The sequence below is a fragment of the Leucopleurus acutus genome, assembly GCF_964270905.1.
Source record: "Leucopleurus acutus genome assembly, chromosome: 5".
In the NCBI taxonomy this organism is placed as follows: domain Eukaryota; kingdom Metazoa; phylum Chordata; class Mammalia; order Artiodactyla; family Delphinidae; genus Leucopleurus; species Leucopleurus acutus.
In genome coordinates this window covers 20,181,901-20,207,000 of record NC_139147.1, presented here as the reverse complement: position 1 = coordinate 20,207,000, position 25,100 = coordinate 20,181,901, and positions in this window count along the sequence as shown.

Below are 25,100 nucleotides of genomic sequence, written 5' to 3'. Positions count from 1 at the left end.
ATCCATGAAACTTTAATTGAACATATAAAAATATTCCCTATTTGCAGATCACTGCAAACAGTCAAAAATTTGTTTTTGAATTAGAATCTTATGAAACATGCACTATGAAGACATGCTTACAGTATGTGTGTGTCTGTTTCTTAGTGAATTTGTCTCTGGGTATTTTGAATGGATGGCAACTATCATATGGATATTAAGAAAACTGTTTTATTTTTCCAAATGAAAAGTGACAGAGTCACTCAGCCTTAAGATGATTGACAATATCCACTATAAACTGTAATGAAGTATATTTGTGGATGCTTTCTCCAATTTTCTTTAATAAAGCCACAAATTGAAGCTATTATATGACAATATTTCAAATATTTCAGAATTTGTTTCATATTAATATATCATTGTATCTAATTTCTGATATTTGAAATATGTAACATGATTAAAAATTTCATTTAGGGCTTCCCTGGTGGCTCAGTGGTTGAGAGTCCGCCTGCCGATGCAGGGGACATGGGTTCGTGCCCCGGTCCAGGAAGATCCCACATGCCGCGCAGTGGCTGGGCCCGTGAGCCATGGCCACTGAGCCTGCGCGTCCGGAGCCTGCTCCACAACGGGAGAGGCCACAACAGTGAGAGAGGCCTGCTTACCGCAAGAAAAAAAAAAAAAATTTCATTTAGAATGAAATATAAAAATGTGATTTAAAAGTAAGAATATATATATATTAATTTCATATTAATATATATTTTATTTGCAGTTTATAAAATATGTTAATTTATAAAATTTTGAGATTACATAAGGAATATATTACATATTAGTATGTATCAGAGGTTATAGTCATATTGGTTTAGTGGGAGTAAAAATGACTTTACTTTTCTCAACTTTATTTTCTTAAATTTCCAATAAGCACAACATCAGAGCCTAATAGTGAATCATCTTTTATGTTAAAAAGTTTAGATTATTTCTTTGGGTTGTTAATTTTGATAAATGATTATGTTCAGCTCTCCAATAGTGTTTGGCCAACAATATATTTCAACTCATGGATTTATCTGTAAACTTTTCATTCAGAAGTTGCCTGATAGGATTTTTTGACATATTGTGGAGCTGCATTAAAATAAACAAACTAACTAAATCTGTTAATTAAAAAAAAGCACTGACTTTAGCTCTGAGCACCACAGATGTCATAGTGTAGCTTAAGAAAGCTAGCAACTTAGCACGTATGGATTGCAGAGACAGGAATCAGCAGGCAGATTTCAGACTTTTTTAAAGTTTTTTTTTTTTATGACTACTCTTGCCTGTAAACATAAGCATTGGGAATAAAGCTATTTCATACTGTATTTCTTGTGTAAATACTCATATTTGAAGGGATATATATGAATACCATCAACAGAATTATTGAACATAACAATGCTTAAGACTCAGGCTCGAACATTATTGCTTTGCCTCCTGATGATATCTGAGAAGCCATCTCTAGGGGGAAGGCTCATGAGACTTAAGAGTGAAGTGAGCATTAAAATTAGAATTTTTATTTCTTAATTTTGAATAAATCAATATTTTATTATAAAAAGATGGTTATTATTTGCTGTTTTATTTTCTTAAGATTTAAATTTACTTATTGTAGCATAATTGTCTTTTCATTTTTTTTGCTTGTTAAATGTTTTTAGAAAAAGTTTGCCCAAATGATTTTATTTTTTAGTTTTCCTGAAGATTATAGATAATTTTATGGTTATTTTCCCTAATAAAATTGCTTCCCAATTAAACTTTGTCATTTGATGATTTTCAGATACCATAGCCTCATATCTCTCCAATGATTATTCGACCCACATAGTACAATGTGTCCAACCCTTCTCTATCAAGATAGATATAAAGGCAAAGACCAATAAATGTTCAGCCATGGGGTACTTGGAGAGGGGCATCATTTAAGCTCTTGTAGAACATAAAGGATTTAGAATTTCCTCATACCTTACAACTCATGTGAAAATTGTTTTAAGCTATCATATTCTACTTTTTGTCTTATATATAGTTAGCAGCTCCCCAGTTTTCTTCCAAAATTGATACTTAAATAAGAGGCATCAATTTTATTGTTGTCCAAGCACCTCATTAGGAATTGTACACCCTGATGTTACATAAACTTCACTTTCAGAAGCAAAACCTAGAGGATACAGATTACTAGCTTCTTGTCAATCATAGTAAGTAAAAACATTAAACTCTGCTGGAAAACAAGAAGCAGATTCTGGGAGACAGAATTCTAAGATGGCTCCCAAATTTCTACTCCCTGATGTACACACCGTATATAATCCTTCCCCCTTGAGTGTGAGCAGAACCCCTGAGTTAGTGGTTTATCACTTCTATGACTACACTTTATTGCATGATAAAAGGACTTTGCAGAGGTAATTAAGGTCCTCAATCAAAAAGTAGAGTGCACTTGGGGGATCTGACCTAATCAGGTGAGCCCTTTAAAATAGGATCTAAATTCTCTCTCCACTTTTTCCCATTCTTCTCTCTCTTATTCATCTGCTTTTTTGCTGACTTTGAAGAAGCACACTGCCACAAGTTCTACCACTGCAAGGAAATGCATTTTCCAACAACTGCATAAGTTGGGAAGAGTACCCCAAATCTCAGATGAGAACACAGACCCAACTGACACCTTAATTGCAACTTTGTGAGACCCTGAGCACAGGATTCAGCTAAGCCCTCACAAATTCTGACCCGTGCACATTTTGACAGAATAAACGTGTTGTTTTAAGCTGCTAATTTTGTGGTAAATTGTTATGAAGCAATAGAAAAGTAAAACAAAAGCGTCTAGCACATTGAAAATCTTTAAAAATATTATAAATTCTACTCACCTCTATATATTTATTTTGCCCCTCACTCTTTCCAAAAAGCCATGCATAAGAGTGTAATATTTTATAATACCCTATGTTTAAAAATTCTACAGAATATAGGGAATCATGCAAGAAGCTTGAATGGGGGGCCATTGTAGAGTCCCAGTGGGTGGCTCAACATTGGGAGGTTTTGCTCTACCTCCTTTATTTCAGATGTAAAAGGTCTATGTTATCTCTATATCTCCTATTATTTCATAATAATAGGAGATATTATTATTTAATAATTAATTTATTATTAATAATAATTAATAATATTATTTATTAATAATTAATAATATGATTTATAATAATAGATTTTATTTTTAATAATTATTAAAAATGTTTATTTATTATATTTATATAAATATATTTATTTATATTATTTATTTATTATTTATTTTTAATAAAGCAGTTCCACTACTAGTCATTAACCAAAGCCCTGTTATAAGTACATTTAATATAAAAGCATATTCTTTTAATGTTAATATTCCCATATTGTATCAGTTGATTTTCTATTTTACCACAATGCCATTTTTCAACTCTATATACAGAACATATATATATATATATATCTCCCAATTCATAATCATGCTTAAAACTGAGTCCAATTGGTATTTTCCTTAGATGAATTTGAAAAGTTAGAGCAAGGAAGAAATTAAACAATAATTTAAAATGTCATTAAGTATTTCAGGGATATTGTTAACTTCTAATAATTGTAATTATAAATAAAAATATTTTCTCTCTTCTTTGTAAATTAAAACAATTTATGTAAGTTAAACAAAGCTATAGTGCCAAATTATTATAGAAATAGTAAATAATATGTTGAGTAAGTATGATACAAATAATGCAAATAATTAAATCATAGTTTAAGTTTCATCTCCCAAATTCGCGATAGTATTCAATGGAGTATTATATTTTTTCTGCAATTGAGTGAAAATTCCAGCAGGCTCAAGATATTTCTGATCACTGATAGGTAGGACAATCTCTCAGTTGCTTTAAACTTTGGAACAAATGCTGAGTTCAGAAATTAGAATGCTCATCCAGTTATGTTTATCAGAACTTCAATTCTCATTGAAAAGTAAGACATCTCTCACCCCACACTCAAGGGCCTGGCAGTAGAGGACTCTCTAGCCCAGCGGCCCCCAAAATTGTTGGCACCAGGAAGCAGTTTCCTGGAAGACAATTTTCCACGGACTGTTGGTGGGGGCGAATGGTTGAGGCGGTAATGCGAATGATGGGGAGCAATGGGGAGCGGCAGATGAAGTTTTTCTTGTGTGCCTGCCTCTCACCTCCTGCTGTGCCACCCTGTTCCTAACAGGCCATGGACTGGTCCGCAGCCCGGGGGTCAGGGACCCATGCTCTAGCCCTTCTTCATTCTTTCCTCCTGACCTCTTTCCTCTCCCATAGCTTTCATATTAGAACTCTCTGCATTTATGATAAGTTCCTCTTTGACCGCTGCTTTAACAATACGCAATTATTCTCCCGTGGGTATTTTCAGGGCTTCATCACCTCCTTCCAGCTGAGCCCTTCCATATATGACTCCTATTCACAGGCAGTCCCTTGCCCTCAGTGGGCTTTTCCTACCGTCCTTTCAACTTCTGATTTGCAGACATTTTAACCCATTGTAAACTCCCACTGTTTTGATCTAGTTTTTATCTAGCAGGTCTTCTTAGGCAGGCCCCGTTTTTTTTTTTTTTTTTTTTTTTTTTTTTTTTTTTTTTTGCGTTATGCGGGCCTCTCACTGCTGTGGCCTCTCCCGTTGCGGAGCACAGGCTCCAGACGCGCAGGCTCAGCGGCCATGGCTCACGGGCCCAGCCGCTCCGCGGCATGTGGGATCGTCCTGGACCGGGGCACGAACCCGCGTCCCCTGCATCAGCAGGCGGACTCTCAACCACTGCGCCACCAGGGAAGCCCAGGCCCCGTTTTAAAGTACTGGAACACTGCTGCCTTGGGTCTATATGTGGTCCTTGAATTTTGTGATTCTTTTACAGGTTATGGAGAAATTTGGAGTTATTTACAAAGGCAGTATCGATTCTTTCTCAGACTGTCTCTATCCCTCAATCGTCTCTTTCACCTACTCCATCTGACAAATAATCACAGTTTTTAATCTATGCTGTCTCAGCTATTTAATAGAAATTCCCAATTTAACACCCTATCACCCATCTCAATTCTTCTGTTTCCCACCAAAAGAAAAAGTGAACACGAGAGTTGAATGTCATTTGCGCATAAGTTTAAACTAGAACAGAAGAGATTTTGCCCATACTTAGTACCTCTAGATTTAACTGAAGGAAATAAATGAACAGAATGTATTGTTACTTACCATATAATAGATTTATGGATGAATGTTATGTTTTCCTTATATTATCAATATTATTCAAGCTCTGTACAATGATTATGTACTGTACTTAAATCAGAAATCAAAACAACACAATATTTCATTCTTTAAAGGCAAGCAACTTTAAAGTGAAGGAGGAGATTTCTGATTATAGCTTTCAGGACTTCTATTATTGTTTCTTTAGTTTTTTCCTAGGTTATCACCTCAATCTCACAAATGTTATCCACCCATGACTGGGAAGTGAGGTTGGGTCATAGGAGATATGGTTCTAATGCTTAGTTTTCTTTTTAAGATTATTCATCCAAACATGAAGTCAGAGAGGCACATGCTGGTGTCATACTCTGTACTCTTTTGTCCTAGCACTAAAGTTAGAATGCTCCCAGGCTTCAGAGGGAAGTCTTCTTTTAACGCTTATTTCATTTTCTGAATGTGACAAATATGCCTAGCTAACTACACTTGTTAAGGTTGGTATTTTAAAATGTCATTAAATCTGCAAAGTGTAAAGGATCTTCTTCCACGGTGTACAAAAAAATACAAAGAGAATAGATTTGTTTCTGTCCAATTAGTATGGTGAGTTATTTCACAAAATATAAGATCCCTTCAAGGCAGTGTTTGCCTGTTAAAAAGTCACTTGTGGTAAGAATAAAATGCCAGAATTTTTGAGTTTCTTTATATATATTTACTATGTGACAAACATGTATCCCTAAAAGTCTGCTTAATAAGGAAAATGAAATTTGACATTAGTTTAGCCTCCTAATTATGTATGTCCAAGACTGAAAAACACCTTGAACTTTTTAATGATGAAAATTCCTTCACTACATGTAAAATAAAAACAAAAAAACTCTTAGAGAGTGTAAATTTAGTGTAATTTAGTAGCTACTTCACTGAATGATCAGTATGGGAGTAACTTATAAGCATATCACTTGTAATAATTTTACAGATGGAAATATCAAAAGATGATTTTTCTAATTTCTTATCTAACTTTTCTTCTCAACAAATAATACATGTTTTCACTGAATATCAAAATTTCAACATTAATCTAAACTATCTCTCCTTTAGCGGATTTAAAATATTTTTTTCAATCACAATCCTCACAGTTGTAACCTCTCCTTTATAACACTGTACCATATACATGTATAAAAATATACATATAATTGTTCTTGTTAACTGTGTATCTGTGTTATCTCTTGTACTAGATTATAAGCTCCTGGATAACAGAATTTAGGTATTAGTTATGCCTATCATACAGATACGGCCATGGCGCTTTGTTATTAATAATTATTTTTACAATGGGGTATAATTCTATTGTTTGCACTAGGAATAATATACATAGAAATAAAAACTGAATTAGATGATACAATGTATGATGTGTAAGTTTCTTAGGTTGTGCTTTTAGAACTCTAGAATTTCAATAGCAGTAATTAGTAAATAGAAAGAAAAACTACTATTGTGTGAAGTTTGATTTTATTCCTACATAACAGCTTATGAAAACAAAGGATTTTGTTGATAGTTGTAGCATAAGTGTGAGAGTGGAAAGAAAGCACAAAGTAAAAGCAAACCTTTTGCCTTTTTGGCATAAAAGTTAATTCCTAATTCAGAACTGAGATGAAAATACTCTCTATGGATGGTTTATATCTGTATCACAGTTAAGTTTCCCAAGTCTTATCCAACACTGTAACAACAGTGCCTGAACCAGAGTCTGGTACTGAGTAGTTTTTCAATAAGTATTTGTTGAATGAACAATCCAAAGACTTTGCTAAATAAAAGAGATAGAATTCATATCTCTTTGTTAAATAGCTCAGGAATAAGGGCAGAAGCTTTGCAATTTTAGCTTTACCTACCTCCAGTTCTCTGTCAGTCTCTGACAATGCATGGAGCACAAAAAAGTTAACTTTTACAATAACATGGATTGGAACTCACTGGATATACTCATTCTTGGTTTAAAACCACATTTTGTGTTTTTCCATTTGTATTCTTCAAAAGACAAATTGTTGGATGTAACTTTCAATAATTTATTCATTCAGTAAAATATTTATTTACTAAATACCTATCAAGTATCAGCTACATTACAAAAGCACTAAGTGTATGGAGAAGGGTTCCTGAGGCTTTGACCTAGTTTGGTGGCCAGGATGTCTGCCTCATCTAAGGAAGACTGAACTGGAAACTGAAGAATGAGAAGGCAACATTTAATTTCGGTAGGTATGTGAGTGGGTATGCGTTAGAGAAGTTGTGAAGGTTTGTACATCGAAGCTAGAGCAGGACAAAGCAGCACTGCTAGCACAATGCATTCGGGGAACTGAAAGAAGCCAGTGTGGTTGGAGAGGAGAATATGGCCTCATGCAAGTTTAAAGTTGAGGAAGTTCATAGTAGCCAAACACAAAAGGCTTCTTACCTGGTAGTAAAAATTATTAATCTTAAAGGAAGAGAAAACCATTACATATTACAACACTTTCTTCAAGAAACACAAGACTATGTGTATTCTCTGTGTTATAAGTCTCTCTGTCTCACCTGAATATTGCAAAATCCTCCATATTCTTTTTCCTACAGATGATTGTATAAGGGGTGTTTTGTGCCACAACTGTGTGTAAAAGTCTCTAATTTCTATTGTTACGCAACTGTGATATCATACCGTGCTGAGTGTGAGACCCCTTGTTTTTCATGCATGCAGAATTTTTTAAAAAAAAGATAAAATCCTGGGAATGCCCTGGCAGTCCAGTGGCTAAGGACTCTGGGCTTCCACTGCAGAGGACATGGGTTTGATCCCTGGTCTGGGAACTAAGATCCTGCAAGCCCCATGGCCACATAAATAAATAGATAGATAAATTAATTAATTAAATTTAAAAAAATCCAAATTAAAAAAAATATTATAAAATCATTTTATCAAAAAGGGGTAATGTGATAAAGCAGGAGAAAAGAGGAACACTGATGTAAAAAGAAGGATTCTTGCACTAAATAATTGAAAATATGAGTTGTCTATTAGAGGTGAATTTAATGGCATCAACAAGTATTGACCAATTCTTTTTCTTCTAAAGAGTAGAGTTTGGCAGTTTTTGGCTCATTTTTGGGATTCTGCATTCTAGATTCCAGGTGACTTTCTTATGCTAACTTTCCAGATGTAGTCTCCTCCTAGTGAGTTTTGTTTTCAAAGCACGGAGAACAGTGTCTTAGGTAGGACTCCCCACTGGCCTTTGAGGAACACTGATTCCTACTTGAACCTCTTTGTTCCAGAAGAATTGCTAAGCATATGTTGGATGTCAGGAATACCAGAAGTTGCTATATCTGAGTTTAAGTTTGAGCTGGACCTCCTTCCTTATTTTTTAACATAATTTATTCCCTTTCAAAGTGAGAGCCACTTGAAAAATTATAATATCTTTGTAGCAGGTTTAAGTGTATTCCTATCTAACACTCTCAAAGGCATTCTCAATTCAGTGGACAGAATCATCTTGTAACATTGAAAAATTGATCTCCCAATTGCCTACTTAATGTAATAAAGGAGGTACTACCTTTCAGTTAGATCCATAAAACAGGTTGCAAATATTATTGAAGAAATAAAAGCACACTTAACCTGTTACCAATATGAGGCTACACAGCCACATACCCATTAGCTGTCACCATTCAGTCAATTATCCCGATCAAGAGCTCAATATACTCAAAATCTCTTTCCTTTATCTATTCACTATATCTCTGCAATTATAACCAAATTTCAGGGATCTATTCCTTTCCAGTGGCAAATCTACAAATTTATGCAGGCTACCTAAACAAGCAGAAGTTAGTCATTTTTTTTTTCTGTAAAGGGCCAGATAATATTTTAAGATTTGCAGTCTCTTTGCAACTATTCAAGCCTGCTGTTGTCGTGAAAGCAACACCAGAAAAATGATAGAGGACTAGCCATGGCCATTTTCTAATTACACTGTGTTTGCAACAATAGGCAGAAAGCCAGATTTTGCCTGCAGGTTTTATTTATACACTGAGGCATCATAACCTTGTGAAATATGATTTGAGTTCTTTTCAGTTTCCTCTACCTCAGAAATGTGGCAGAATTATATTTTAGCCATTAGTTTAACCTAGTTTACAATTACACTTTTATGTTTTTACCCCACATTTCTAAAAAAAACCCAAAATGCCTAATTTTGAGTAGAATGTGGCCTCTACCAGGAGCCACTTGGAAAATACTGGAATTTGGATTTGTCCAAGCATATGTCAACCTGTTTCATGGTTCACATTTGGCAAGGGTGCTCCTATATATCCAAGGTTCTAGCAGTTAGCTGTACCCACATGAAACCTGGTGAGAGAAGTGAGTTATAAGACGAAGTAACTGCAACTGAGCAAATTAAATCATATTACAGGTAACCCAGAAAATGCAACTGCTTTCCTTGGGAGGCTGTGACAGAGGTTTTGAAATCCATTTGCAAGCCAGATCAGTTCTTACTACAAATGATTTCAGAATTGTGTCTCACAAGAACAATCCTCTGAGGTACTTCCTGTGAAACAAGTGGAGACAAATCTAAATGAATATTTACAAATCTCTCAATTTCATGTTAATTAGAGATCTTACTCAATATTTGTCTAAATCTAAGCAAACTATGACTATTGGAAACACCATAATGTTCTCTGGGCTTTTCCTCTGGGTTGTCAGGCTACTTATGCAATTATGTATGTATTTATAACTTTGTGAAATTTTTATTTGAATATGGTATAATTGTGCAGAGAAAAAAATCTGAAATAATCCAGAAGTTTTAAGAATTAAAGGAGAGTTTGTTAATGTTGCTGGATACAAGATCACTATACAATTGTAAATATAATTCTTATTCTCTTACAAAAAAAAAAAAAAAAGAGCTTAAGACACAAGAACAAAATGTGCCATGGCAAAAACAATTGATATATTAGATCACATTAAAATATAGGACTGCTCATCAAAATATTAAACTGGTGAAATCATAAATCTTCTGTTTCATTATGTTGCAAATATAACATTTTTTTCAATTTTGTGTTACTTGCATGTTCCACCAAACTAAAAGAAAAAAAAAATGTGGACAATAAATAGAGATAAAATAGAGGAAGTTTATACAGGGCAGTTGATACTGATATGTGTGTGTGCATGTGAATGTAAATTTACTATATTTATTTTAAAATAATTTACAGATAAAGATATCATTATTTTGTATATTTTCGTGGAAAGTTAGACACAATTTAACCCATACTACATTTATACACCAGAAAATTCTAGTTACATTAAATGCATTATCCCTACAAATACTTTAGATTTTTTTTTTTTTGCTGTACGCGGGCCTCTCACTGCCGTGGCCTCTCCCATTGCGGAGCACAGGCTCCGGACGTGCAGGCTCAGTGGCCATGGCTCACAGCCGCTCCGCATCATGTGGGATCTTCCTGGACCAGGGAACGAACCCGTGTCCCCTGCATCGGCAGGCGGACTCTCAACCACTGCGCCACCAGGGAAGCCCTAGAATTGTTTTTATAAAGATATGTTTCTCTTGTTTTAATATGTGTATGATTGTGATACTTTTAAAATAAAAGATTGTTTTTACTATTTAAAATAATTTCCAGGTTTTTGAAACATGTGTTAACAACAAATTAGCTATAAGAATGAAATCAGTGTTTTTGTATTTCTTAATATTTAATTCAGAAACACTATTATTTAACCCTTGCTGATGGTTACTGATGAAAGAGTAACCCAGGTAAGCCATAAATATTTGCATGAAGTTATAAGGAGCCATAACAGCTATCTAGAGATATATTGTTATAATAGGAAAAAAACAACTAATAACAAGGGAAAGTTTGCTATTGTATAGTGTGTTTCAATAAAAATTTAAATATTAAATTTTAGCAAACTTCAATATGTTTTCTTAATATTAAAGTTACATTCATTGTTTCTAGTGTTGCAATTAGGGTGAAGCTAGTAAGGCAATGATAACAATAATAAAACATCAAAACCAAAAACCCAGTAATCAAGATATATAATATTTTAGTAAAATATTTTTTTAAAAAAACCAAATCAATACAAAATATCTACAATTAACAAAATATCAAAATTTTAGACAATGTTTTCATTTAAACCTGCACTTACAGAGCCCTTCTCACTTGCTTCACCCAAATCAGGCCCTGATTTCCGAAATATGGCATACACAAAATTAGACACCCAGCTTTTAGGCTATTGTTTTATAATTTGTTTTTTAATATTGAATTGAAAGAGTCATGTACCACAATGTACATTGCACCTCTATTTACAATAGCCAGGACATGGAAGCAACCTAAGTGTCCATCAACAGAATGGATAAAGAAGATGTGGTACATATATACAATGGAATATTACTCAGCCATAAAAAGAAACGAAATTATTTGTAGTGAGGCAGATTGACCTAGAGACTGTCATACAGAATGAAGTAAGTCAGAAAGAGAAAAACAAATACCATATGCTAACACAGATATATGGAATCTAATAAAAAAACAAATTGTTCTGAAGAACCTAGGGGCAGGACAGGGATAAGACACAGACATAGAGAATGGACTTGAAGACATGGGGAGGGGGAAGGGTAAGCTGGGATGAAGTGAGAGAGTGTGTGGACTTATATATACTACCAAATGTAAAATAGATAGCTAGTGGGAAGCAGCCACATAGCACAGGGAGATCAACTCGGTGCTTTGTGACCACCTAGAGGGGTGGGGTAGGGGGAGTGGGAGGGAGATGCAAGAGGGAAGAGATATGGGGATATATTCATATGTATAGCTGATTCACTTTGTTATAAAGCAGAAACTAACACACCATTGTAAAGCAATTATACTCCAATAAAGATGTTAAAAAATATATTGAATTGAAATATCCTCTTGGTTACTGAGTTTTTTGGTCATTGTGTAACCATCACATTATGTACCTGAGCTGACTGAGCTGACTGCCTCACTCACTTCACCCAAGTCTCAACTCTGAGTAATCCATTTGGCTTTAAGTAATTATATATGTATGGTGCTAATAATGTATAGTTTTCAGAATAATTTATATTCATTCTAAATCATTGTAATTTTTAAATCTCATTCAGTTTATTGAATGGGACACTTGCTTCCACCTGTCATGAATTTGATTTTAATAATGAACCTGTACAATGATATTTTAGATGTTCATATTGAGACAATAAAATGTCATGTTTTGATAAAATATGTATTATCTGATTTTGTGTAGAAAATATTTGCTAACCCCTTGTATAGAACAATGAAAATCACTTTACATAAATATGTATATATATTTCTTATTTTCTTTACATAAATCACTAAATCTGAGATTCTTTGCTCTGCAAGTGAAAATTTTATGTCAGCTTTGATACATATTTTTAACTTTCTTCTCTCATGTTTTTTTAAAACAATTTTTATTTTCTATGGTGTCTTTTTCATACTCTCTTATTCCTTTATTTTCTTTCCTTGCATTAATTCTATTCTAATAAGTATGTGAGTTGGATTTGGTACCCTAAGAACCTATGCATCCCCAGAACCTATGTATCCAAAAAGAACTGTAAAAATGTGACTAAAGATTTTGAGATGGAGAGATTATCCTGGATTATCTAGGTGAGCCCAGTGTAATCACAAGGGTCCTTGAAAGAGGGAAACAGCAGATTTAGACTCAGACAGAAGGTGATGTGATGACAAAATCAGGGGGCCAGAGAGGGAGATTGGAAGATGCTACACTGCTGGCTTTGAATATGGAGGATGAAGTCATCAACCAAGGGGCGCAGTAGCCCCTAGAAAGTAGAAAAGGCAAAGTGGATTCTTTCTTAGAGACTTCAGAAGGAAGGCAGCATGCTGTCAATATTTCAAGACTTCTGACTTCTAGAACTGTAATAATAGAATGTCTAGAACTGTTTGTGATCATTTGTTAGAGTAGCCACAGGAAACTAAAACAGACAGTTCAAAATATTTGATTCTCTCTCTCTCTCCTTCCTGGCATGTAGTAGAATTTTTCTTCTCCACTCTCAGGAATGGCTTTATGACCAACTTTGACACATCAATGTGAACATAAATAATTCAGATCACTTCTGGGCTGAAACTCTAAGAACCATGCTCTTTTCCTCTCAATCTTCCTGACTGGCAAGGATCCAGAAATCCTATCATGTGGTTTCTGCAGTGAGTGAGGATGAAATACTGAGATGACCCACATGATCAAGTAGCATAAAAGACAACTCTCTGTTACTTTAATAATAGACAATAATAAAAATAAAATGTGAGCTTATGATAAATACAAGATTTATTATAGTATACTATTCACTATTTTGTCTGTTATCTAAATAAATACTGTGATTTTTATTTCAGATTGTTCATTTTAAAGTATGTTTTTCTTTGTGTTTCTTTTCTCTAACTAATACTTCCATGAAATCCTATTATTCCTGTCATTATTCTGACTTATAATTTTAAGCAGTAAGAGAAAACTGTAGGTGAAAAGTAGATCTAATTATGATAGACCCAGTGATTCTCATTCTTGAGAAATGTCATTAAGGTAAAAATGTATTACCAATGAATATTTGAAAAAGATCAACCTTTATGTGTAAGCTAATGATGTGAAAATTAGTATACACTTACATATGTGAATGGATGAAACATTAAAATTGTAAGGACTAAAAGTGAAAAAAAATGTTGTAGTGGAGATTTGAATTAATTTAAAATAGAGTGTTGGTTTGGTTTCATCATATAACTTCATGGGATAATTATGCTTCTGCACAACTATTATGCTAAAATTTGTTACCCCTATGTTCTGGGAAACTTCTACAGAGGTCATTAAATCCAAGTAATTTTCCAATGAAAAATCAGCTTTTCAAATGAAGGATAAGACATAAATTGAACTAAGATAAATTATCATTCTTGCCAAGTTGATCAAGTCTCATAAAAACTGCAGAGTATCTTCAGCTCATCTGTTTCTAGAGTCTTTGAAATAAGAATCTTTATAAATTGTATCTGTAACAGTTTATAGTAGTAATTTTGGTTCAACTTTTCCTGCTGCCAGATATTTTTTTGAAGCCAAACACCAGTATTTACATGCTGAAGTAACTACTTAAGCCCAATTTTTAAATGGCTTTTGTGCTGAAGTTGAAAAGCCACAAAGACCCAGTGAACTGAGATTTCCCATCACCTAGTTTTTAGTTCTGAGCCTGAACTCCAAAAAGAGGACCCTTGTAAGGTGCAACACCTAGATTTCTCAAAGTTATGTGTCAAATTGTAGAGGCTAAACTATTGTGAGATAGAAGAAGCAAAGCCAAGAAGGCAATCAGGCACCAAGAATCAAGAAACCCTTACACTTACAAGGTTACTACCAAGCTGCATCCAGGAAAGGGGAAAGAAATCATGATTGAGGTTGAATTTCTCACTATGCAAGTACATGGCACTTGAAGCACATATTATTTTGTAGAAAAAGTGAAGGTATTCCTTGAATTTTAAGAAGATAATTCATGTAAATTATATGATGTTTATTTCATTTTTTTCCTGGACCTTTGCCATGTCTGCTAGAAATGCATACAGCCATGAAGGTTCTTTAATTTTAGGATCAATATTAAAATAATATTTGAGCTACTTATTTCTAAATCTAGCAGAATAAGTCTAAATGATCAGAACCATCAGAAAAACTCCTCATTTATTCACTTAAGGTATAGAGAGCATAACCATGTGTCATGTAGTCTTTCAGCATTGAGGGAGGTTACAACAGTGTATATATATAGCAGAAGAGATCACAGCTCTCTAATATTGTTGTGGAAGCCTGGGCCAAACCATATTAGGCTTTTTAGGCCAGGATAAGGTGTTTGGATTTTATTACAAATGCTTTTGAAAGTCACCAGGTTTTAGTTTGGTTATTTAAAGTATTTTCTGTTTCTTTATGATTGCTATGTGAAAAATCATTATTTGGGGCAAGGGGGAGGTCATCTAAAACAGGAGCCAGAGAAGATGGTTCTTGGCCTGCTGATAGATAATGGCAGTTTGAGCCAGGGTGCTGGAAATGGAAGGAAAGAGAAGGATACCTATTAAGGCTATATCTGCACGAAGAGGCATAGGTAGTCTGTGGTAGTTAATCTTATGTATCAACTTGACTGGATCACAGGCTGCCCATATATATTGTTAAACACTATTTCTGAGCATGTGTGTGAGAGTGTTTCCTGATGAGATTAGCATTTGAATCTGTAGAATGAGTAACGTTGATTGCTCTTCCCCATGTGGATGGACATCATCCAACCCCCTGAGCGCCTGAATAGAACCAAAAGGTAGAGGATGGTGGGCAGAGACAATGATCTTCCATCCTCTCCTGCCCTTGGGCATTCCTGGTTCTCAGGTCTTCAGATTTGAACTGGAATCTACATCATTTGGCTTTCCAGGTCTCCAGCTCTCAGGCCTTCAAACTATGCCACTGGCCTGCCTGTGTCTGCAGCTTACAGAGGGCAAATCATGGGACTTAGTCTCTGTAATTGTATGAGCCAATATTTCATAATAAATCTCTTTGTATATGTATTATAAATATGTCACATTCATATATATTTTATATATTTATATGAATTAAAAGAGTAAAAGAAGAATAAAGAATAAATAGGGATTATTGGTAAATAGCATCATTTTATGAGAATATATATTTTATGATGTTTATCAAACACTCGTGTGGAGATGCTCTATAAGATATAAAAGTCTGCGGTTCAGGGAAGAAGGGTCAAAGATATACCTCTGTGTCACTGACAAACAGAAGGTAGATAAACATAATGTCAGCAGATGATTACATAGGATTGAGGCATGAACCCTCAGCACTTCACACATAAAAATTGCAAAGAGAAGAAGCATCCAGTGAAGAAGATTTGGGATATATGGACAGTGACAAGGAGGAAAAACTAAGAGACTGAGATGGCCTGATATGCAAGAGAAGAGAGCAAACCAAGACAGAGAGTTTGGTCAATGCTTTCTAAGTCTACTGTTCGGAAGAGGAATTTGAGCAAAACAAAGTATGCACTGCAATGAGGAGGTCACAGGTGGCCTGGAAAAGCAATCTTCCTGGTATAGTGAGGATGAAGTTCCAATAGACTGGCTTAAGAGAAGAATATGAGAATAAGGAAATTGAAGCAGTGATTGTGGACATTCCTTTACATAATATGCTGTGAAAAGGAGGGAAGGTATAGAATATTGCCAGCAGGGATATAGAAGTTTTAATTTTTAAATTTCTTTATTTTTCTACTTGACAAACTAGAACTTATTTTTAGCTGGTTGGAAAAACCAAGAAGAAAGAGATAAAATAATTAACTAGGGCTTTGGTCTTCGACAAGGAAAATAGGAGATGATATTCAAAACTGAGAAATTAGAGAATTTTAAGAAATGGAGATAGATCATTCATAATAACAAAGAAAGAGGTAGAGATTGAGGTCCTGACTGAAGTTGGTCAGTAGATCCAGTGGTAAGAAAAGCTGAAGTTTCTGTATCAAGGTGTGCTCTTCAGACCAAAATTGATGTGTTGTAACAACAGTGGTCCTTTCTCAGGACCACTAGCTGTAAGAAGGTTGTACCTACCTTGATGACATAACCATCTCTATTCCAAAGCCAAATCCCCACTACTCTTCAATGTGCTCTGTGTCAAATCTTGGGTGCTAACATTTTCTAACTTTTTTTTCTATTTTTTTATACCTATTTAATTTGGTAAAAGGTCAAGGGCTGATGTTTAAGAAGTGATAGAATAGACATTTTAGTATAAAAAAAACATTAAAAGTTCCAGCTTGTGTTTATCACTAATAGTGTGGTTGACGTTGATAGATTTTAAGACAGAAGATGGTATCTCAGATGTGATGGAAGAGAATGATGCTTTATTTCTTTTTTGTATTCCCCACAGGGCAAGATATTTAACTTTATGTTTCTTACTACTTCAACAGTGCTGAAAAATGTATTTATTAAAACTGAACTGAATTTTAACTCAGTTAAAATTTTAACTCTGTGCCTTCAACATTATTTCTTACCTTCTGCAACACAAAAGCAACTTATATATCTTTAGAAATGTACTGTTACAGAGCATGCACATAAATTGATCATTATCCCTTTGCGGAACAAGAAGTCACTGATCTCTCCCAAAACCTCACAGGTGAGATATGTTTCCTCTTGAAGTTTTGGGGATTAGTGGTCTAGCCTGCTGTGTTATCTATCCCAGTGACTGAAATATTAATAATTATAGAGAACTTATGGTAGATAAGCACTTTCACCAAAAGATATTCTCTCAAATCTTGTTTCCACTATAAAAACTAAAGATGGTTCCTCCTAGATTCATTGTTTCAAAGAACTGCATTAATTAAGTCAAACTTTATGCGCTCTTTATTCTAGCATAAACACTTGTTATGTGGCCCTTTAATGGAACAATGGTCTAAGAATGGTATATTGATAACAACACAATTAATTTTGATTATTAAATTTCAGAATTGAAGTTATTTATGATTCCTAGCAAAATGCAGTTTGACTTATTCCTGTTGTCAGCATACCTTATGTGACCAGGGCAAAATGGTCAGAATAACTTTAAAATATTTTTTTAAGTGAAGAATTACATATTTCTCATGTTTTATTTTCAAAACTGTTACATTTTATTCACCACCAGTTTCCCAGTGGCAAATTTAACCATTATTCTACGATAGATATAATTATATTTTACACAAATGGTGGCAAATGTTATTTCCCTAATGATACATCAATACTATAAATGTGAAACTAGTTGAATCACAAATGCTTTAACAAGACTAAAATATAAATTTTACTTGAGAGATCAATTTAAACTTTATTAAACTTGCAGGGCCTTTGAAATATTCTGAAGTATATGGATTTAAGATACAAAAATATGACTTTTTCAGTGTTAGGAGGGGGACTTTAAATTAAATCACAGTATGATTTTTGCTTAGAGGAAATACAGAGCTATTAATAAATTTATTTTCTTACTTTTTCTTTCATTTGTCATTTCAATTTTGTTCTTTCCACTTTTATTCTATAGCCAAATACATTCATCCTGACCAACTAGAAGTACAACTCACATTAAAGAAAATGCATGCAATAGCAGAATTTGTCTCTTCTGGAACATAATTTCCCTTGCCCCAGTCCCTAACAAATTTATTAGCATTCTCTCTCTCTTTTCCTGCTGCTCCCTCATTCCTCACTAACTTGACTAGTTCGAAACAAGGTCAGTGAAAGGATCAGTTCAAGGACCAGGTGACACAAACAGTACATGTAATCTTACTTTTCAGATTAACTTGGAAAAATATTGAAATAGCATTTACTGACATTCAAAATCTATCCATGAATCTTTTAAAAGTCACCTTGTAAATGGTCACCTCATAAAATGTAAGAATTGAAGATACTCTATTTTTATCCAAGACATAACTCCAGGGCTCTGATAAATATTGTTGCAGTTTGTGGCTATGCAAGGAGGTGACAGGAGATAGATATTCGTTTATTTCTCAGCTAAAGTTTTGTCATAATAACTACCACTTGCAGTCCTAACAGCAATGAAATTTCAGGTCATCAGCTTCAAATGCCACGACAAGCAACATTTACAACCTGGTTTACAAAAGACAATTCTTCCCCCAGGTTCATTGGAAGTTTGAAGCTTGACTGGTTTCCTTTGCCATAATAGTCATGAAGGTAATATTACAACAAATAATTATATGTATTACATTTAATAGCATAGTCTCATTTGCTATAATAATAGTAGTTGTGCTCCTAAAAACATTAAACTGTCCAGAACACATCATAAAACAAATTTGAGGGGAAAAGTTTAGAAGCTAGTGAGATTCACACTTACAAAGCAAGACACTTGCCTTATAACAAAAGAAATATAGTTTTTAATAGTTATGTTGGGATCTTATAATAGCAAAAAATTGGATTTCATTACTGCAAAAATTAATATTACTGGAGTGGTCTCTTAAATCTCAATTAACACTTGGATTTCTTCCCTTTCAACAAGCTACAATGATGCTGCTGGCAACACAGTTTCAAAATAAAACAAACTCGGGATGTATCCCGAGGTTTTGACCTCAAAATCTTTTTTTCTATTTCTGAGGTGCTGATCAGGTTCCAGTTATATTCTGTATATATACAGAATACATATATATATACTGTATATATACATATAGAGTATATATATATATATATATATATATATATACACACACACAGAATATAACTGGATCTGTATATCTGTGTATATATATATAATAACAGGAGACATTGCAAATTGCAAACCCTATTTGACAGGTCACTTAAATCCAACTTTAAAACTTGTGCTTATAGCTTATTATGAAAAGTTCATTTCATTACCATTGCCTGGCCAATATATTCAGCTTTGAATTAAACCAACATGTCATTGAGCTCCCTTATTCCATCTGCAAAGCAAGCAATGTTGAGTATCTCTGATTTTTATTAAAGATATTTTATTAGAGAAACTTCTTTCAAAGAACTCTATTTTCTCCTATAGTGACTTAATAAACAAAAATAACATTCCGAAGAGCTTTCTGAATTGTTCTATACTTACCTGCCACCAGACTTCAAATTATAGTTCTTAGAAACCTTATAGAACTCTTTCCCTGTGAATGAGTTTTCTATGGTTACTATAACAAATTATCAAATATTTAGTGACTTAAAATGATACAAATGTATTACCTTACAGTTCTATAAGGATCTCACTGGGCTAAAATCATTCCTTCCTGGAAGCTCTAAAAGAGAATCCATTTCCCTGTGTTTTCCAGCTGTTGGAAAACCCACATTCTTTTATGGCTCCCTTATTCCATCTGCAAAGCTAGCAATGTTGTGTACCACTGATTATTCTTCTGTAGTCATATTGAAAACGAGCAGGGCCCTGTGGTCCTTGTCCCCCCATGCCCTCTGCCTGCATTTTGTCTGTGGAAAAACTTTAGCCAAAGAATAAGTTTAATTAGAGAAGTGTGAAAATTCAGAAACAAAGAAAAACAGTCAAAGGAGACCAAATAATAATAATTTAGTCATTAAACAAAGTCAAGGACCTTTTACTCTTCCTTAAGGGCTACAGATAATGTTCTGAGCCATATCCTGTGAGCTGTCTTGTAGATAGTGAAACCCCACCCATGGAAGAAGTTAACTACATGAATACCAGACTGTAGCCATGACATAAGCTGCCACAATTCCAAGAATTGGCCTCAAGGAAATGGGAACAAACCAGCCCTGGAACTGAGGATTAACTGTACTTAAAACAATTAGGATGATGCTGGTCAGACCACTGATGACCAGTTTCAAGATGACTGTCAGAGCTGACTGTGCTCTTTCTTCATGTAGCCGCCCCCCCTCTGCCTATAGAAGCTCTTGCCCCCTGATTGTCGGGGAGGGGGGAGGGAGTCAGCCTTTGGACACAAGTCTGTCTCCCCACCCCAGTTGCCGGCATCCAAAATAAAGCAAACTTTCCTTTCCACAAACCTTGCCTCTCTATTGGCTTTTAGCGGTGAGCAGCCGGACCCCACTTCCTGTTACAGTATCTCCACCTGAGTCTCCTCTTCTGTTGCCTGCTTCCACTTTTAAGGACTTTTGTGATTACATGGCACCCACATAGATAATGCAAGATGACTTTTCTATTTAAGGTCAGCTGATTGATAACCTTCATTCCATCTGCAACCTTAATTTCTGTTTGCCTTATAACCTAATATATTCATGGAGTCCAAGGATTAGGACTTGACATCTTGGGGAACCATTATTCTTCCTACCACTTCTCGCAAACTGATGAACTCCTTATTTGTATCTGTAGTTAACTACAACTTTCACAGTAATCAAAAGTGGATCCAGAAATTTTCTTCCTTAGCAACTCCTAGCAGCAATGAAGACACCTTAGCAACTCCTAGCAGCAATGAAGACAAAAATAAAAAGATAATTCATGTATATATTCTGTCACAACCATGGAAAAAAAATTGGGAAACCAATACTCTAATACATCTCTCATTGAGCAGATTGAACTTAACTGTTTATATTGTTACTCATATCTTTTAGACATAATTAAACAAAATTTTCCTTGATGTATTTGATATTATTAATTTGATTAATATTGAATATGCTGAATAAAGCTTACCACATTTCTTTATATTCAATTACACAATACTTCTTTTAATTCTGTGTTTTACATTTGACTATAAGTTCCTTGAAATAAGGACTTTAACATATCCATCCCCATGTTTATCATGGCTTACATATTATTATGTTGCACATTACAGATGTTCATCGAGTGGATAAGTGGATGAGTGTATGAATGAACGCCGACCAATAAAGTTCTTTCCATATCATTTAGTCCAGTAACAGGCCTTTAAAAGCTTCAATCAAAATTCATCCTGTCATGTGATACAATTTCCCTTTTTTCCCCATCTCTTTCAAATAGCAATTCAAATCATTGACTTTAGAGTAATTCAGGCAATGTTAAGCCAGCCATCTTTGCTTTTCATTCCAAGGTTTATTCTAAGTGGAGAAAGAGAAAACTAAAAAAAAAAAAAGTATTGCTGACTTTGAGGGCAGTTGCAATATAAATCTTTATAACATATTTTATTCAGCCTTGCTAGGTAACCATTTCATGTTCTCAATCATTTAGCATATAATTTTAAAATCAAAAGAACAGCATCACATCTAGGATTAATAAAGATGAGTAGAGACTGCCACATTCTAATGTAAAACTGAGATGCTTCTGGGGCCAAGCCAGCTGCATTCTTCATTATATCATAACCTATTGACAAGAGAGACATTCTTGAGCTTCTTTAATTTTGTCAGTTATAGAGTCTGAAATGGCTATCTCAGGCTGGCTGGAGAAATACAAAGTCTCTCTGGGTTGGGCATTGGATTTCAACAAGAACTCAGTACCAAACCAAGAGCTACTTTTTGAAAAGGGATGTGTCAAGTAGCTTTGTCAAACTGAAGTACAAAACTCCCAAAGGAGGTATCTCCAGCTGCTGCTCTTTGCATGCTGCTTTCCTTTTTCATGGTAAGCGGGGAAAATGACAGCAATTTTTCCTTGGCTTACAGACCTCATAGATTAGAGGCATTTGTATTAAATCCTAACTCGTCTGCTTGTTGTAAATGTCAGGGGAGTTTGTCCCACTAAAGTACTTGTCTAATTACAGTTTTCCCTTATTGAGATATTTGGATGGTCTCCTCTGGCACATATGAGATGGGAAATTACAAGCAAATAACATAATCCATCAATTCCTTACATACATTCAAAACCCCTGAAGTTAAATTTGCTGTTTCAAGGGTTCAGTTACAGTTTCCAGGAGACCTTATTATCTCCTGGTTAGAGGATTGAGAAACCAAAGCTGGAATTTAAGTGACAAAGGCTAAGTTAGGAGTAGCTAAAACAGCCAGAGAGACTTTCCTCTTTCTCTCTCTCTGTGTCCTTTGATCCTTTGCCGCAGAATTTGTTTTCATCCCATGTCTCAGAATCTGCAGTGCACAAGGTTCAAGGGATTATTTACTCTGCCCCCTCACCTGCTACCACAGTTCTACCCTACATTTCTTGGCACATTTGCTCACCTCAACACCCAGCATTCACAAGAGACTGGACACTTGAGTGCCTGTATCCAATAGAGCTCTAACAATTCAAAGTCTTGTTCCCCTGAAGTTCTTAATGTATTCAGATGGACTACATTTACAGTATGATCTTGGCTCCACCCCTGATCTTTAAAGCAGCTGAGGTCTTAGGTACCTGATTTTTTCTCTCTCTCTTGTCCATTTCCTCATCTCGTATATTACAGACAATGACTTTTTCAGCATGTAGTTATTGAACATGTACTATGTGCCAACATGAGGCTAAAGCAATGGGCAAGAGAGAAAAATTTTCTGCCCTCATGACATTATAGTGGAAAAAGACAGAATTAAGAAAGCAAATAAATCAAATGGTATATTAATGACAGAACCTAAGAAGAAAAAATAATCAGAGAAGGATTTGGGAATTATGAGGATTTGATGATTTTAGGAAGATTGCCCAGAAAAGGTCACCTTAATGAGAAGATGGCACTAAAATAAAAAAAATCTAAAGGTGAGGGAGTAAACACTGAGGATGGCAGAGGGAAGGGGTTCGAGTAAGGAGATGATGAAAAACAAAAAAACTTATGGTGGAGCCATGCTTGGACTATTTGATGAATGGCAGGGACAATAGTATGTCTAGAACAGAGCAAGTGGAAGACAGAATACAGGTGAAGTTACACTGGCTCTGATGAACTATATCTGTGGTCATGCTGTTAGGGAAGTTAATTTAACATATAACTGAATACTAATGTATAACATATAATATAAAGTAAAGTTGGAGAAAGTGTCATGAAGAGTTAGAGACAAAACTCCTTCTATAAAAGATACTTGAATTTTACATACTGAGAGTAGAGATTGCAAAAATCCAAGGCTTTGCGTTCAAGACTCCTAAGTGATTACCAAAATTCATTCTCCTCTTCTTCAGCAGAGATGGTTACATTTGAGCACATGCCTTCTCAGCTAGATTATATTGCCCACACTCCTTTATAATTAAGAGTGGCTATATAACTACATTATCAAAAAAGGCACATATATGGGAGCTAAGTAAGCCTTGATACATATGGAATGCATTATTTCACATATCTTCCACCATCCTGAATCTAAAACAAACTTCTTCCTTCTTCCTCCCTTCTTTGCTTCCTCCCTTTATCCTTTACTCTTTCCATTCTTCCTTTACTTCCTTCCTCCACTTCTTCCTACTTTTACAAATTATTCATCCACATCTGCACGCCAGGCACTCCATTAGCTGCCCGAGGTTCAGTTATAAGCCAAATCAGAATCTGTTCTACCTCTAATGAATCTTATATGAATAGATCATGAGAAAAGAGTTGCAGAAATTACAGAGATAAATGTTACTTGATAACTATGATAATTACAATAGTAATAAGGGAAAAGTATGAATAAAAATAATAAGAGAAAGATGACACTATAGCATATGGTTTAAGAATTCTGTCACTTTCTGTAATTCATTACTGCATAAACTTAGGGAAATTACTTAAACATTAAATTTTTCACTTTCTATTTTAAAAGAATATTCAGAGAACACTTTACATAGCTCCTATCATGTAGTAAGCTCTTAAGAAATGCTAGTTCTTGTGATTTTAAATAATTTTAGACATTGTAAGGATGATGAATATGATACATGGAAAATTCATGTAAAATGTTCACTACATTCTCTGGTACCTAGAGCTTAACAAATGTAAGCTCTGAATATTTTGAATGAGTAATTAATAGATCATGGCAGAGTCACCACGGAAGTCTTCCTGAGAATGTAGTGATGATCTGAAAACTTAAGAGTAGGAGTTAAACATAATGTGTGGGAAAGTGCTATTCAAAAAGAAAGAATGCTGTGTGCAAAGATCATATGTCTAAAGACTGTAAAGAACATTAGAAGAACTGAAGAAAATTCAATGTGTTAGCAGTACTGAGAATGAAGGGAACACAGAATGATTAAAAATGGAGAGGTAAGTAGAGGAGAGGTCACAAAGGGACTAATAGACAATTTACAGGATATATGCTTTTAAATTGATATTTATTTGCAAACTCAAATAGCTTCAAAAGATGGACAAGAACTATGACTGTGTGATGAGCCTAAGCAGAAGACAGCAGAAGGTATGGCGTTTAGTTGGGGCACCAACCACTTAAATAATTTATAATCAAGCTTTAGAGTTGTCAAATTACACATCTTAATTCAGGGATCAATTTTGAGGATAAACTCTTGGTTATCCACTTGATTTGTTCTGAAAAAAATATATATTCCAAAGAGTCTTTCACTCAGTTGAAAACAATGACTACTGATCAGAGTTTCTGTAAAAGAAATATTATTAATTTGCTGTGATAAAGAAATTATAGATTTTTCTCTATATCTAATATTGAAGTAACACCCATGATGCTTACTGTTA